Source organism: Vulpes lagopus, chromosome 6, assembly GCF_018345385.1.
Source record: "Vulpes lagopus strain Blue_001 chromosome 6, ASM1834538v1, whole genome shotgun sequence".
NCBI classification, from domain to species: domain Eukaryota; kingdom Metazoa; phylum Chordata; class Mammalia; order Carnivora; family Canidae; genus Vulpes; species Vulpes lagopus.
Genome location: NC_054829.1, coordinates 4,156,584 through 4,173,550, shown reverse-complemented (window position 1 = coordinate 4,173,550; position 16,967 = coordinate 4,156,584). Strand labels below are relative to the sequence as shown.

The 16,967-nt window shown below is 33.0% G+C and overlaps 1 long non-coding RNA gene, 11 other non-coding genes and 2 pseudogenes across 12 annotated transcripts; all 14 read left to right on the top strand.

Moving 5' to 3' along the window:
• The first annotated feature begins 332 nt into the window (after positions 1-332).
• Positions 333-4,704, top strand: LOC121492824. Its single transcript, XR_005988307.1, has 4 exons — positions 333-369; positions 2,188-2,272; positions 4,008-4,089; positions 4,636-4,704. It is a non-coding gene; the product is annotated as an uncharacterized LOC121492824 (long non-coding RNA).
• On the top strand, positions 710-784 carry LOC121494064. Its single transcript, XR_005988704.1, has one exon. It is a non-coding gene; the product is annotated as a small nucleolar RNA SNORD113/SNORD114 family (small nucleolar RNA).
• On the top strand, positions 1,620-1,693 carry LOC121494060. The gene has a single exon (XR_005988700.1). It is a non-coding gene; the product is annotated as a small nucleolar RNA SNORD113/SNORD114 family (small nucleolar RNA).
• LOC121494058 lies at positions 2,591-2,662 on the top strand. The gene has a single exon (XR_005988698.1). It is a non-coding gene; the product is annotated as a small nucleolar RNA SNORD113/SNORD114 family (small nucleolar RNA).
• On the top strand, positions 4,418-4,492 carry LOC121494052. Its single transcript, XR_005988694.1, has one exon. It is a non-coding gene; the product is annotated as a small nucleolar RNA SNORD113/SNORD114 family (small nucleolar RNA).
• Positions 4,705-6,204: 1,500 nt separating the features above from the next.
• On the top strand, positions 6,205-6,272 carry LOC121494055 (annotated as a pseudogene).
• Positions 6,273-7,159: 887 nt separating this feature from the next.
• LOC121494054 lies at positions 7,160-7,234 on the top strand. Its single transcript, XR_005988695.1, has one exon. It is a non-coding gene; the product is annotated as a small nucleolar RNA SNORD113/SNORD114 family (small nucleolar RNA).
• Positions 7,235-8,053: 819 nt separating this feature from the next.
• Positions 8,054-8,127, top strand: LOC121494069. The gene has a single exon (XR_005988709.1). It is a non-coding gene; the product is annotated as a small nucleolar RNA SNORD113/SNORD114 family (small nucleolar RNA).
• A 1,153-nt stretch (positions 8,128-9,280) lies between these two features.
• Positions 9,281-9,352, top strand: LOC121494087. Its single transcript, XR_005988724.1, has one exon. It is a non-coding gene; the product is annotated as a small nucleolar RNA SNORD113/SNORD114 family (small nucleolar RNA).
• A 942-nt stretch (positions 9,353-10,294) lies between these two features.
• On the top strand, positions 10,295-10,366 carry LOC121494051. Its single transcript, XR_005988693.1, has one exon. It is a non-coding gene; the product is annotated as a small nucleolar RNA SNORD113/SNORD114 family (small nucleolar RNA).
• A 2,418-nt stretch (positions 10,367-12,784) lies between these two features.
• LOC121494049 lies at positions 12,785-12,856 on the top strand. Its single transcript, XR_005988691.1, has one exon. It is a non-coding gene; the product is annotated as a small nucleolar RNA SNORD113/SNORD114 family (small nucleolar RNA).
• Positions 12,857-13,668: 812 nt separating this feature from the next.
• On the top strand, positions 13,669-13,743 carry LOC121494082. Its single transcript, XR_005988720.1, has one exon. It is a non-coding gene; the product is annotated as a small nucleolar RNA SNORD113/SNORD114 family (small nucleolar RNA).
• A 960-nt stretch (positions 13,744-14,703) lies between these two features.
• Positions 14,704-14,773, top strand: LOC121494081 (annotated as a pseudogene).
• A 1,399-nt stretch (positions 14,774-16,172) lies between these two features.
• On the top strand, positions 16,173-16,244 carry LOC121494036. Its single transcript, XR_005988678.1, has one exon. It is a non-coding gene; the product is annotated as a small nucleolar RNA SNORD113/SNORD114 family (small nucleolar RNA).
• Positions 16,245-16,967: the final 723 nt, after the last annotated feature.

Here is a 16,967-nt window from a genome sequence, read left to right as displayed (position 1 = left end):
CATTAATTATATTGAAAAGACATATCCATTAAGAAAGAGATGGTATAAGGGTATTGTTTTTTTTTGGCTAAAGTTGTTGGTATAGACTGTGTTAAGTGATAGTGTTAATATTCTTTGATGGCGGGGTGGAGATTGTTATTGTTTGTGTACTTAATAGAAAATAAAATATATGTAATCCCAAGTCACTGCCTATCTAAATGACTGACTGAATGAAAGGTGGAATATAGGGAAGAATGAACATAAGGTCTCAATCTTTTATCCCCTGATCTTCTTATACTCCTTAGAATGGTCATCTTTGGTGATTTAAGCAGTTCACCATTGTCTCAAGCTCTGTGGTTGCATCTATGTGTGACGAGCATGGAGACCAATGTGAGTAATGGTCAAAATTCTTTTCTTCGTTTTTCAAAAAGGTTTTCACTGCATTATTAAAAAATTGTGAAGTATAATTTTTGATTGCCAGCTATGACCAAATAATTAGAAACAGGTTAATATGAAGCATTATGTTAGTTAATCTATGTGGGAAACATTGAGGTCAGTTATTGAATATTATATATTATCAGTGGGAGTTAATTCTGTAGATAAATGTTAGAGATATTCAAGAGACTTGTTTTAACTTTTTGGGACCCCTACATATTATTTTATTATTATTAGTGAATTGATGAATTAATAAAAATATGTGGACATGATTGAAGATAATGAGGGACATAACTGGATAAATGATGACAAGTGGTGGCATGCAAGTCTTGGATGATGACCACTACAGGCCTGGAACTCTGGGGTCCAACAGAAAAGAAACCTAGTCCTTTTCCCATTTGAAGGGACCCTACAGAGAGATGTCAGGCATATGTGAGGATTATGTTCTTGGGCTTTGTGTACATGAATATTTAAAAGTATTGTTATAAAAATGAATAGTAGCATAAATATATAGTAAATGACTATGAAGAGAGTGAAGCATTGTTCATTGCTATAATATGTAATAAGTAAAATGATCTTAATATAAATCAGAATGGGAAATAAAAGATTCATGTGCACAAGTCTGAGTAAGAGTGATATGGAGACTAAGTAGTAGTTACTAAGTCAGTTACAACTTTGACATTTGAATTTATTAAGGGGAAAATTATAATAATTAAATAAATGCCTAAATTACTACAAGTTAATAGAATCAATGGAGAGAATATCTCAATATTTTTATCATATTATCTGCTTGTTCCTCTTCAGAACAGATGCTTGAGCTGATTTCAGCTCCTGCCGTAATGAAGATCATAGTGTTCCCTTTGAGTATGGAAAAAGACGAAGGTGAACAGTGGTCAAAGTGGTTGTCTTAGAATGGGATATTTGTTTAGGGATAATCATGGTATAACTAAAAAGTATTAAATTAATAAAAAATTAACTGTGGCCTCAAGATAAATGTGATAAGAAACATTATGTTGATTAATCAGTAACATATAGGATAGAGGTCATGCAGTCCATTTGGATAATGATTCTGTAAATTGATGTTAGTGATACTAAAGGATCTTATTTTTGGGTTCCTGTGAACCATGTATTATTTTTATAATTATCTATGAATTGATACTTTAATTCATACAAAAGTAGAAATGAACTAAGAAGAGACTCAGTCCTGGACCCGTGATGATGACCAGTGGCATAGGAGTCATGGACGATGAAACTATGTGTCTGAAACTCTGAGGTCCAACACAGAACATGATGTTCTGTCCTTCTGTTGAAATTGATTTTACAGAAAGCTATAGGGAATAAGATCATATTCTTGTATTGTTTCATAGATACAGACTTGTTATTATTAATGGCTTAATGATAGAACCATCAAGTAAATATAAATAAACATATAAGGAAGAATAGGGTGAGGAATTGTCGAAATACAAGCCCATGTAGCAAGGCAGGCTATATTATTACTAAAAATTGCAAACATTGAATGATGTCCATTAAGAAGTAAGTGGATCAAAAGGTCATCTCTTTGACCATGGGTATATGGGCAAGTCTGGGTACGAGGTATGAGTCACTTTAATTGTTCTTCCTCAGCCTAAAGATTGAATTTTTATAACGTGACAATATATATAAAGAAACAATAATAAATACCTAAATACTGAGTAAATGAAACCAGAAGGCAAGGATCAATGTGGATTAGGTTTCAATTTTTTTTAATTATCTGCTCTGTTCTGTACTCCTCAGAATGAACTCACAAGAGATGATTCAGTGTCTTCCGTGGGCATGAATTCTGTGGTTGCCTCTATATAATAGGAGGATGGAGATTAATGTGAGTAACAGTTGAAGTTCTTTTCTCAATTTAAGTGGATTTTTTAAAGGTTATTCACTGTGTTATTAAAATGTGTAGAATATAATTAAAGAAGGCAGCTGGATCTTAGTGTTAAATATGGGATATATGAAACACATTGATTAATGCATGTGTGAAAAGCTGAGGATATTAACGGGAGTTATATTTGATGTGATTTTAATTCTGTATATAGATTTGAGGCTTACAGCCTCTTTTTTTGAGTTTTAGTGCTCAAAAGTTATTTGTGAATTAATGATTTGATAAATGAACAAATAGAAACATGTCGAAGAGGGACAATATTGGATCGATGATGACCACTGGTGGCATATGATTTGTATATGATGAATACCTGTCTGGAACTCTGAGGGCTAACATAAAATTGGTCTAGTCCATTCCCATTGTTTGAAAGCATCCAATAGACATCCTATAGTCAGGAATAAATGATGGGTTTGTTGTTGATCTTGGTATTCATGCATTTTAAAATTATTATAATTGGATAAATGTGAGAATCTACAAATAAATATAGAAATAATTAAAGATGACTACAGTAAAGCATTGTCCAATTATAAAAATATGAGGTGAGGCAAGAAATACTATTAACCTGTGAAGGAAATCCTGAAGTTCAGTTAGAAATGAGTGGTATTTCAGAGGAAGACATGGACATGGCCAACATGCACATGAGAAAATGCTCTGCATCACTTGCCATCAGGGAAATACAAATCAAAACCACAATGAGATACCACCTCACACCAGTGAGAATGGGGAAAATTAACAAGGCAGGAAACAACAAATGTTGGAGAGGATGCGGAGAAAAGGGAACCCTCTTACACTGTTGGTGGGAATGTGAACTGGTGCAGCCACTCTGGAAAACTGTGTGGAGGTTCCTCAAAGAGTTAAAAATAGACCTGCCCTACGACCCAGCAATTGCACTGTTGGGGATTTACCCCAAAGATTCAGATGCAATGAAACGTCGGGACACCTGCACCCCGATGTTTCTATCAGCAATGGCCACAATAGCCAAACTGTGGAAGGAGCCTCGGTGTCCATCGAAAGATGAATGGATAAAGAAGATGTGGTTTATGTATACAATGGAATATTACTCAGCAATTAGAAACGACAAATACCCACCATTTGCTTCAACGTGGATGGAACTGGAGGGTATTATGCTGAGTGAAATAAGTCAATCGGAGAAGGACAAACAGTGTATGTTCTCATTCATTTGGGGAATATGAATAATAGTGAAAGGGAATATAAAGGAAGGGAAAAGAAATGTTGGGAAATATCAGGAAGGGAGACAGAACATAAAGACTCCTAACTCGGGGAAACGAACTAGGGGTGGTGGAAGGGGAGGAGGGCGGGTGTTGGAGGGGAATGGGTGACGGGCACTGAGGTGGACACTTGACGGGATGAGCACTGGGTGTTTTTCTGTATGTTGGTAAATTAAACACCAATAAAAGTTAATTAAAAAAAAAAAAAAAAGAAATGAGTGGTATTTGACCATTACCTCTTAGGGTAAGAATGATGTAGACAGTATAAGTTATAGACAGTGTTTCTATTCTGGCTCAGTGGCAAGATCAAAGTTGTTTGTTTTCTTAACAGACTAAATATATATACCAAATTAATGATTGTCTAGAGAGCTATGTGGATGTTGAAGCTGGGATCAATGGAGAGAATGTCTCAAATGTTTTAATCACCTACTTTGTTTTGTACTCCTTAGAAGAGAACTGGACCTGATTTAAAGATTCTTCCTTGATCCCGACCTCTAAGGTTACATCTATTTTAGGAGACTGGAGACCAGTGTAAGCATAATCACATTTCTTGTCTTGGTTTGGATTGTTTGTCTAAGGGTATTTACTATAGCAATAAAATATTTGAAATATAAACAAAGAGGGTTATCTTCATCCTATTGATAAATAATAGGTTTGTAGGAAGTGTGATATTGATTAATGCATGTATGAAAAGCTAATAAATGATAGAGCTATAATGATGTGAAAATGGATCTAGAAGCATATTAGGGATTATCAAGGCTTTTTTGGGGTTTTATAAATAATAGAGTTTAAGTATTAATGAATTAATACATTAATCAATAAACAATAGTGAAATGAATGAAGAGAAAGCCGTCTTTTCTGGATCAGTGATGATAACTGCCGGCGTATGAGTCATGAATGATGAGTAATATGTGTCTGAAACTCTGAGGTCCAACACAAAAGTGATGTGTTCTTTCTCCTCATGCATTTCCATTTCTTACTATAATTGAACCATGAAATAATCAATAGACAAATACATGGATCAGTTGAGAGAAAGTCTCAATCTTTTTATCACTTTTTGTGTTTGGTACTTTTCAGAATAGAAGCTCAAGGTGATTTCTACCTTTATTGTGATCAAGGTCACCATGTTTCCCTTTTATAGGAAAGAGACCATGTGAGTAATGCTCTAAGTTCTTTTCTTGGTTTGGGTCATTTGTTCCAGGGCTTTCATGATATTATTAAAATGTAATAAATATAATGAAAAATTAACTATGGCTCAATGCTATTATATGAAATATGCTGATTAACTGATAATATGTAATATTGATATTTATTAATGAAAGAGATTGATTTTGGCAATGCTTCTATAGGAAGAGGTTAGGGATATTCAAGTATCATGTTCTTCAGTTTTTGTTAATCGTGTATTGATTTCATTATTACCAATGAAGATATGATTTAACTGATAGAACTCTATGAGTGTATAAACTAACCTCTAATGGAACCAGTGAGGATGACAGGTGGGGGATGAATCCTGGACAGTGGACAGTTTGGAACCTTGAGGTGCAATACAATAAGTATTCTGTTTTCTCTGTTTATTTGATACTATGGACAGATGTTAGGAATGAATAAAGATCATGTTCTTATTTTAGAGGTATTGATTGATTGATTGATTGAGGACAAGGGCAGAGGGAGAGGGATAGAGAATCCTAAGCAGGCTCCACACTGGATGTGGTGCCTAACTTGGAGCTTGACCCCATGACTCTGAGATCATGACCTGAGCTGAAATCAAGAGTTGGACACTTAACCAACTGAGCCACCCAGGTGTCCCTTGGATGAATATATTTATATTTGTTATTATTAGTGGACCAATGATAGAACCATTAAAGGAAATATAAATAATAGATTAAGAAGAAAAAGTGAGTTATTATCTAACTATGAACATAATATGTTGAGGCAAGAAATACTGATAAAATTTGCAAATATTGATGCCCTCCATGAAATAGATTTTTCAAGGATGCCCCTTCTTTGGCCAAAGATTATATAGACATGAATAATTAAGAGTCAGTTTCATTATTCCTGGTAAGTGTCAAGTTTGAAATTTTCCTTTTTGTTAAGAGACAAAGATCTATATTACAAAAAATTTATGAATTCCTAAATGACTCAGTAAATTCAATGTGGAAGGCAAGAATCAATGAGGATAAAACTTTTATAATTTTTTCCTGTTATCGACTATGGTTTGTACTTCTCAGAATGGACACATTTGAGCTAACCAAGCATTATTCCATGGCAGTGAGCTCTATGATGCCATCTGTGTGACAGAAACACACAGAAACCAATGTGAGTAATAATCAAATTTCTTGTCTTTGATTCGTTGATTTTTTTTTTCTTGACACATTTGGTGTATTATTTGAAAATTCCATGTAGAATCATAGGAGGCTAACTGTAGCTCTGTGATAAATATTGAGTTTTAGAAAATATTATATTGATTAATGCATATATGGAAAACTGAAGATAATTAATGAAGGATAATAATGTGAGAACAAGTCTATATTCAGTTTAAGGACATAAAGACTCATTTCAATTTTTCTGAATAGTAGGGTTTTAAATTATTAGTGAACCAATGATTTAATCAACATACAGAGAGAATATAACAAAGAGGGACAATATTGGATCGATGATGACCACTGGTGGCGTATGAGTCATATACGATGAATACGTGGAACTCTGAGGTCCAATGAAAAATTAATCTAGTACATTCTCATTATTTGAAGGTATCCAAAAGATATATGTCAGGAATACACTAAGATCTTGTTTTTGATTTTAAAGTTCATGCATTTATATGTATCATTGCAATTAGACGAATAAGAGATTCTATAAATAAATATATAAATAAAAATGATGAAAGAAGTGAAGCATTGCCTAATTATAAAAATATGCAATTATGCAAGAAATACTATTAATATATCATGAAAACTCTGCAGTTCACTTAGATGCAAGTGGTATAGCAGCTAAGGATGATGGTATTAACAGGATAAGTTATAGACAATGCTCAACATCTGAGTCAGTGATAAATTTGAAGTTTGTTTTCTTAAGGGGAAAAATATGTACACCAAATTAATGATTGCCCAAATGACTGACTACATGGGCGGGGGAAAGTGAAGACCGATGGAAAGAATGTCTCAACCTTTCTTATCATTTGCTCTGCCTTATACTCCTCAGAACAGACATACCACACCTTCCCTGATTATGGAGCTCCAGTTCCATCTCTGTTTTAGGAGTTGGAAGACCAATGTGAGTAATAACCAATATTCTTGTTTTGGTTTGGGTGGTGTGTCTAAGAGTAGTCATTGTAGTACTAAAAAAGATGAAATATACTCAGATGTTCAACTGAGTCCTAGTGACAAATATGGGGTTAAAATGAAATATTACAATGATGAAAGCATTTATGAAAAAATGATAGTAAATATGACAGATATATAATAATGTGGGATTTGTTCAGATATATATTAAGGCAATCAAGGCCCTTTTGAGTTTTTGTGAATCATACAGTGTTAAAATTATAATTAGGGTATTAATGAATTAATAAAGAATGTAGAAATGAATGAAGAGAAGGCGGTCTTTTTGGATCAATGATGATAACTGCCAGCGTATGAGTCACGGATGATGAATGATACGTGTCTGGAACTCTGAGGTCCAACACAAAAGAGATGTGGTCTTTCTCTTCATGTGTTTCCATTCTTGATTATAATTAGATCACTGAAATATCAATAAGGAAATATATTTTTAAAAAGTGAATTGTAGAAACATTGTCCAATTTAAAAAATATGTGAAGAGGCAAGAAGTACAATTCATATAATTTGAAAACACTGAAGTCCAAAGAGAAATGAATGGTACGTGACTGTCCCCTCTTTGGCTAGGATAGTATGGACAGGACACATTTTAGACAGTTTTTATATTCTGGATGACTGGGAAGTTCAAAGCAGTTCATTTTTTGTAAAAGACAATGAAATAAATATTCTCCAGTAATGGTTTCCTAAATGCCTGACTTAATGAAAGATATAAAGCAAGGATCAGTGGGAAAATATCTCATTTTTTTAATCACCTGCTCTGCTCTGTACTCCTCAGAAATGATGCGCTCCAGCTGATTGTAACATTCTTCCAAGGTCGTGAGCCCTCTGGTTGCATCTGTGTTGGAGGAGCATCGAGACCACGTAAGACTCAAAGCTCTTGTCTTGGTTTAGGGCTATTCAGTGTGTTATACAAAAGTATTAAATATAATCAAAGAAGGCAAAATATAGCAATGTTTAATACTAGACTGATATGAAGCAATATGTTTACTAATCCATAAATGTAATCCTGGGGTAGTTAATGAAAGAGATTTAGTCTCTGTAATATTATATAGGCACGTTAGAAATGTTGAAGGACTATATTCTTATATTTTTAATTTATGTATAGTTTTTGATTAATGAATTAATAAATAAATTTTCTTGAGAATGGAGAGAAAGAGGGTCAGTCTTGGACCAGTGATGAAAGCTGGTGGTGTATGAGTTCATATATGATGAATGCTATGCGTCTGGAACTCAGGTCTGATACAGAAGTAATCTACTCTTTTTCTCTTGTGTCTAGGGATCCTATATACAGATGTTAGGAATATATAAGAATTTTGTTGGTCTTTGTGTTCATGAATTTTAATAATTTATAAAATTAATTAAAATAAAATTTATAAAACTATTAATAGTAGGATAAATAAATATATGAATGAATAAAGGTGAGGAAGTTGAAATATTGTTTTTTGGTAAATATGTAGCAAGGTAAAAGAATATTAATATACATTAGGATGTATATAAAAGGACCAAGTTGGGGATCCCTGGGTGGCGCAGCGGTTTGGCGCCTGTCTTTGGCCCAGGGCGCGATCCTGGAGACCCAGGATCGAATCCCACATCGGGCTCCCGGTGCATGGAGCCTGCTTCTCCCTCTGCCTGTGTCTCTGCCTCTCTCTCTCTCTCTCTCTCTGTGACTATCATAAATAAAAAAAAAAAAAAAAATAAAAAAAAAAAAAAAAAAAAAAAAAAAGGACCAAGTATATTACATCTTCGACTAAGGTTGATATAAACAGTGAAATGGGTGGGACTGGAAAAAAAAACACAGTGAAATGCTATAGTCAGTTATTGTCTGACTCAGTTCCAAGTTTGAAGTTTATTTTTAAGATAAAATTAATATTTCCATTTAGCCAATAAATGCTTAAATGATTATATAAATGAATGGTGGGATACATGGGTCGGTGGAGAGGAGGTCTCAATCTTTGCATTCCCTTCTCTGTTTCATATTCTTCAGAACAGATGCTTGAGCTGATTTCATCTTCTGCTGTGATCAGGATTGTCAGGTGATTCTCCTTTGTGTTAGGAAACGGAATAAGGAGAGTAATAGTAGTGTTTTGATTTGGTCATTTGTTTGTGTTCATGGTATTACTAAAAAGTAATAAATATAATAAAAAGGTTCACTATGCTTAACAAATAGATATGATATAAAACATTGTGTTCATTAATCTATTACATAGCATTGAGATTGATTAATGAAAGAATAGAGCCTCTGTTGGCGTGATTCTATATTAGAAGTTGAGGGCATTCGAACAACAATAAGATGCTTCAGTTTTTGTGAATTATACTCATTTTAATATTTTCAATGAATTAATGATTTAATCAATACAAATGTAGGAAGGAATGAAGAAAAGGTGGGCCTCTAGTGGAACAGTGATGACAAGTGATTGATGAATCATGGGTGATGAGCAATTTGTGTCTGGATATACAAGGTCCAACATAATAGTCCACTCCTGCTATTCTCTTTGACTCTGTACATGGATATTTAGAATATACAAAGATCATATTCTTATTTTGAGTTTGTAAGTTTGGGTTTGTTATTATAAGTAGATCAACGATTAGTGGATCAATAATATTATGTATATTAAAGAAATATACATAATAGGTAAAGAACAGAGGGAGAAGGATTATCTAACTATGAAGTATCATTATATGGTGAGGCAAGAAATAATAAAATTGAAAATATTTATGTTAAGAAGTGGAAAAAGGGTGTTACCTTCTTAGCTAAGAGTTATACAGATAAGTAAGAGTGTAGTCTTTCTGAGTCAGTGTCAAGTTTGAGGTAGCTCCTTTTATTAAGAGAAAAATATATTCATGTCATGAAATAAGTGAGTAAATGAAATGTGAAAAGCAAGGATCAGTGGAGATAAAGTCTTAACTTTCTTTTTCTTTTTATCATTTACTGTGCTGTGTATTTCAGAACTGACATACTCAAGCTAAGGATTGTTTTATGGTGGTGAGCTCTATGATCGCATCTGTACATTAGAAGCACAGAGACCAATGTGAGTAATAGTCAAGTTCTTGGTTTCTGCTGTGTTGTTTTTTTTAAGTATATTCAATGTATTTTTAAAAGTACCATAAGGTCAAAGGTAGCCAAGTGTAGCCTAGTGACAACTACTGAATTCCTGTGAAGCATTATATTATTATATGCATGAAATTTAAGATAGTTTTTCCACATTTTCTTTTATTATTATTATTATATCACAGATGAAATTTAAGATACTTAATGAATGAGCTATGTTGTGAGAATTATTCTATATACAGACTAGGATTATCATGACTCTTGCGTTATTCTGAATAATAGGATTTTAAATTATTGTTAATGAATTAATAAGTCAATAAACAGTGTAGAATTGAATGAAGGAAAAGAGGGATAATACTGGATTGATGATGACCACTGGTGGTGTATGAGTCGTATATGATGAGTATGTGTCTGGAACTCTGAGGTCCAACACACAATAAAATGTCTATTCCTATTGTTTGATGGGATCTTATACAGAGATATCAGGAATATATGAGAATCTTGTTTTTAGCTGTCTTCATACGCTTTTATTATTATATTTGGATAAATGATTTATAAATAAATCTATAATCTTGTGTTTGGTCTTTAATGTTGATACATTCTATTTTTAAATTAGGTCAATGAAATAATAAATAAATATATAAGAAGTGGGTTAAATATTGTCTAGTTACAAAAATCTGTGGTTAAACAAGAAATACTGTCAATACATTTTGAAAACAAATATCTATTAGGAAATATGTGGTATAATGGTATTATTCTTTGAATAATGGTCAGTGTTCATGCTGTCTGTCGGCTACAAGATTGATACTGTTTATTTTCTTAAGAAAAATAAAATATAGGTTATCCCAGTTCATTGCTTATTAATGATTGACTGAATGAAAGGTGGAATGCAGGGACCAATGATTATAAGGTCTTATTTTTTTATCATCTGCTCTGTCTTGTACTCCTTAGAATGGTCGCCCTTGGCTGATTTAGACATTCCGCCAGTTATGAGCTCTGTGGTTGCATCTATGTATGAAGAGCATGGAGCTCAATGTGGGTTAAAATTTTTTAGAGTCCAAATTGATTTTGTGGGTTTTTTAAAAAAGATTTTATTTATTTATCTGACAAAGAAAGAGAAAGCACAAGCAGAGAGAGAGGCAGGCAGAGGGAGAGGGAGAAGCAGGCTCCCCACCGAGCAGGGAGCCTGATGCAGGGCTTGTTTCCAGGACCTTGGGATCATGACCTGAACTGAAGGCAGACTCCCAACCAACTGAGCCACCCAGGTGCCCCGGTTTTGAGGTCTTTTAAGAGAGATTTTGGCTGCATGATTAATAATGTGGTATAAAGTTAATGGTCACAACCATAGCCAGAGAGTAAATTTGAGGCTAATATGAAGCATTATATTAATTAATCTATATAGGAAACATTTTGGTTAATTAATAAAAGTTATTGTCAGCAGGAAGTAATTGTAAAGACAAATGTTGGAGATATTTAAGGATCTTGCTTCAAGTTTCTGTGCTCCCCAAGCATTTATTTTATCGTTATTAATTGATGAATTATTCAATAAAAGCATGTAGACATTAATGACTATAATGAGGCCCAAATGTGACTGCTCATGTATGAATCTGGAACTCTGAGGCAATCATGGAAATTAATTAATCTGTTACCTCTTTTGGAATTGTTTCAGTGAAGAAATGTCTGGAATGTACAAAGAACATATTCTCATAGTGATTTTATGGACATAGATTGGTTGTTATTAATGGAATAATGATGGAACTATTAAAAAATACAAATTTGTAAAAAAACAAGAAAGCAGGACATTGTCTAGTTATTAAGTTTTGTGATGAGGCAAGAGATATTAGTAATAACCATTGAAAACAGTAATACCCATTAAGAGATAAATGGACAAAGTTCTCACCTCTTTGAGGTCACATATACTCTGATAAAAAAAGAGTGAATGTTATTCTTTTTGGTAGTGAAATTGAATTTTTCCTTTTGTAAGATAAAAATATATACATACTGAAAAAATAACTAAATATTGACTGTATGAATTGTGAGGAGCAAAGATCAATTGCAGTTAGGTCTCAATTTTTTCTATTACTTGCTCTGCTCTGTCATCCTCAGAATGGATGCACTCAAGCTGATGAAAGCATTTTCCATGGTCTTGAGGTCCTTGTTACCTCCGTATAAGAAGAAGACAGAGGTTAATGTGAGTAATAGTTCTTTTCTTGGTTTCCATGTGTTTGTTTTTTTATTCCACTCAGTGTGAATCCCAACATGGGACTTGAACTCACAACCCTGAGATCAAGACCTGAGCTGAGATCAAGAGTCAGAGGTTTAACTGATTGAGCTGCTCAGGTACTCCTCCAGGTGGTTTTTAAAAGGCAATTCACTGTATTATTAAAAAGTGTGAAATATAATTTTTATTTTATTTTTAATAAATTTATTTTTTATTGGTGTTCAATTTATCAACATACAGAATAACACCTAGTGCTCATCCCGTCAAGTGCCCACCTCAGTGCCCGCCACCCAGTCACCCCCACCCCCCCACCCACCTCCCCTTCCATCACCCCTAGTTTGTTTCCCAGAGTTAGGAGTCTTTCATGTTGAAATATAATTTTTAAAAAGGCAACTGTATCTCAGTGATAAATATGGAATATATGAAACATTGATTAGTTGATGTGTAGACAACTAAGGATAATTAATAAAAAAGATACATTGATATGGGAATAATCTATGTACAGATTAGGGATAGAAAGGCTCTTCTAGGGTTTTGTTTATCATAGCGTTTAGAAATTATTATTAATGAATTAATATTTTAATCAACCAATAAACAGAAATGAATGAAGAAAAAGAAGGACAATATTGGATCGATGATGACCACTGGTGGCGTATGAGTCCTATGCGATGAATACATGTCTGGAACTCTGAGGTCCAACACAAAACAGATGTGGTCTTTCTTTTCATACATTTATATTCTTTGTTAAAATTGGATCGTTGAAATATCACTGTGGAAATACGTGATTCAAAAAGCTGATGTAAAAAAATGAGGCAAGAAATACTATTAATATATTTTGAAAACACTGAGTGGTCCAAAGAGAAATAAATGGTACCCGAATGTAACCTTTATGGAGGACCAATTATAGACAATGTTTATGTTCTGGGTCAGTGCAAAGTTCAAAGTAGGTTCTTTTTCTTTCTTTCTTTCTTTTTTTTGGTTCTTTTTCTTAAGAGAAAAATGAAATAGACTTCAAATAATGATTGTCTAAATGCCCAACTAAATACAAGATGTAAATCAAGGGTAAATGGAAGAATGTCTAATTTTTTATCATCTGCTCTGCTCTGTACTCCTCAGAATGGATGCACGCCAGCTGATTGTAACATTCCAATGTCATGAGCCCTCTGGTTGCATCTATGTTTGAGGAGCATGGAGACCATGTGAGTAATAGTTAAAGTTCTTGTCTCGGCCTGAGTCATTTGTTTAGGGCTATTTACTTGTACTATTCAAAAGTATTATTAAAGAAGATAAAATATGCCAATGTTATTTATTAGGTTGAGATGAAGCATTTTGTTGGCCAAAGTATAATATTGAGGTCAGCTATTGAAACAGATTAGTCTCTGTGGAAATGATTCTACGAATGGATGGTAGAGATGTTGATGGATCTTATTCTAATTTTTTAAAGATTTCTTTATGAATGAATTAATCAGTAAACAAATGTTTATGAGAATGAAAAGAAAGAGGGCCAGTCACAGATCAGTGAAGATGACTAGTGGTAAATTAAGCATATACAATGAATACTACATGTCTGGAATTCTAGGGTCCAACACGGTGTTATCTAGTACATTCCCCATGTGTCAAGGGATCTTGTAGACAGGTGTCAAGAATATACACGATTTTTTTTCTTGGTCTTTGTGTTCACAAATTTTAATGATACTTGTAAGGTGTCAATGGTGGGATAAAGAAGACATGTATAAAGACTCAAGGGAATGCATGGCTGCCCCAGTCAGTAGAACATCCCTCTTGACCTCAGGTCATGAGCCCCTAACCGTAACTCTAACCCTAGATCTGAGAAGAAAAAGAAGTGGTATATGTTTGCAATGGAATATTACTTGGCCATAAAAACAAATGAAATCTTGCCATTTTCGACAACATGGATGGAGCTAGAGTGCATTATGCTAAGTGAAATAAGTCAGGCAGAGAAAGATAAATACCATATTATTTCATTCATATGTGGAATTTAAGAAACAAAACAAACAAGCAAAGGGAAAAAGGGACAACGAGGGACGCAAACCAAGAAACAGACTCTTAACTGTAGAGAACACACTGATGGTCATCGGTGGGGAGTAGGAGGGGGTGGGATGTGGGAAACAGGTGATGGGGATGAAGGAGGGCACTTGTTGTGATGAGCACCGGGTCATGTATGGAATTGATGAATCACTATATGATACACCTGAAACTAATATTACACTGCATGTTGACTAACTGGAATTTAAATAAAAACTTAAAGAAAGAAAAAAAGTACCATATAGAATTGAAGAAGGCAACTGTAACCCATTGATACATATTGAATTGGCTGAAAACATATAATTTTATTTATTAAGGCATAAATGAAATTTAAGATGATTAATGAATCAGATATACTGATGTGAAAATGACTCTAGATACATATAAGGATATCAGTGGCTTCTTGGGTTTTGTGAATCATAGTTGTAAAATTATAGTTAGTGAATAAATGAATTAGTCAACAAACAATGTGGAAATAAATGAAGAAAAGGTACAATAATTGGATCAATGACCACCACTGGTGGTGTATGGGTTGTATATAGTAAACATGTCTGAAACTCTGAGGCCCAGCAGAAAGTTTCCTGCTTAATTACCCCTGTTGGAAATGATTCAATGGTCAGGTGTCAGGAATACAGAAAGATCTTAGTTTTGTCTTTTATGTTAATGTATTTTTGTTTCTATTTTTATAATTGGATCAATGAGATAGTAAATATAAAAATGAATAAATATAAGAAGAATGAAATATTGTCCAGATAAAAGATTACTGGGTTAGGCAAGAAATGCTATTGATTTTATAGACAAATTTTTTTTCCACAGAAAGATGTCAGTGTCAATACAAATCAATACAAAGGTCATATTTTTGTATTGATTTCATAGATGTAGTTGTTATTAATGGAATAATGATAGAAGTATTGAACAAATATAAATAAAAATTAAAGAAGAATAGGATGAAACATTCATTGCCTAACTGAACATATGTGGTAAGATAAAAGATATTAATAAAACTGAGAATACTGGTGCTTATTTGAAATAACAGATCAAGATGTATCACCTCTTTGGCTAAAAATCAGATAGGCATTGATTTGTAAGAATCAGTTGTGTTGTTCTGGGTTAGTCTCAAGGTTGAGTTTTACATTTTGTTTGGATAAATATATAATAAAATATGTATTTATATATTATTTTATATTTTATATATTTCATTTTAGTTACATATCTTACATATTCATATTATATTTTATGTATTTATATATTTACATATTGCATTTTATTCATTTACATATTTTATAGATCACATCTATATTATATCTTATGTATTTTGTATTATATTTTAACTATATTTTAAAATATTTAACATTTTATTTATGTATTTTATGTATTTATAAGTTATATATTTTATTATTTACTTATATACATTTTATTATATATTTGTGTATCATATATAAAATTTTTATTTATATATAAAATATATATTATATATATAAAGATGAAAAATAAATATCTAAGTCCTGGGCCTATGAAATAAAAAGCAAAGATCAATGTCAATTAGATCTTAGTTATTTTTATCACTTGCTCTGCTCTGACCTCCTTAGAATAGACATACTTCATACCCTCATGGGCATGAGCTCTGTGGTTCCCTCTATGTAATTGGAGGATGCAGATTAGTGTGAGTAACAGTTAAATTCTTTCCTAGGTTAAGTATTTTTTTTAAAGTTCAAAATGTACTTGAAGAAGACAATGTATCTCAGTGATAAATCTGGGATATATGAAAATTATATTAATTAATTCAAGTGTGGAAAACAGGATAATTAATGAAAGAGACACATTGATGTGGGTATAATCTATGTACAGATTAGGAATGCAATAACTCTTCTTGGGTTTTGCTGAATCATAGTGTTTAGAAATTATTAGTAGTGAATTAATAATTTAATCATTAAACAAAGAAATGAATGCAGGAAAAGAGGGAGAATGCTGGATCGATGATGACCACTGGTGGCGTATGAGTCGTATATGATGAATACGTGTCTGGAACTCTGAGGTCCAATGGAAGAAATCTAGTCCATTCCCATTGTTTGAAGGGGTTCTCTAGACACATGTCAGGAATATAAAATGATACTATCTTTGGTGTTAAAGTTCACGTGTTTTCATGCTATTAGTATAATTGGATAAATAGGAGAATCTATAAATAAATATATAAATTTATATGAATGAGTAAAGCATTGTTCAATTATAAAAATATATGATTATGTAAGAAATACTGTTAACATCCTGTGAAGACCCTGGGTTTCCATTTGAAGAAGATGGTACAGGACTGTTGCCTGGATGGCTAAGGAGGCTATTGATGGTGTAAGGCATAAACAATGTTTAGATTCTGGGTCAGTGATAAAATCAAAGTTGTTTTTCCTTAAGAGAAAAACAATATTTATACCAAATTAGTGATTACCTAAGTGCTTAACTAAATGAAAAGTGAAAAGCAACAATTATTGGAGAGATGTCTCACTTTTTTATCATCTGCTCTGCCCTGCATTCCTCAGAACAGACACACTGGACTTGCTTTGATTCTTCCCTGCTCATGAGCTCCAGGGCTATAGTTCTGTTGGAGGAGTCTGGAGACCAATGTGAGTAATAATTGGTGTTCTTATCTTTGTTCTGGTATTTTGCTTAAGGATATTCACTGTACTTGTATAAAGTGTGAAATATAATCAAAGAATGTGAACTCTATCCTAGTAACAATTACAGGCTTAATATGAGGTATTGTTTTCATTAA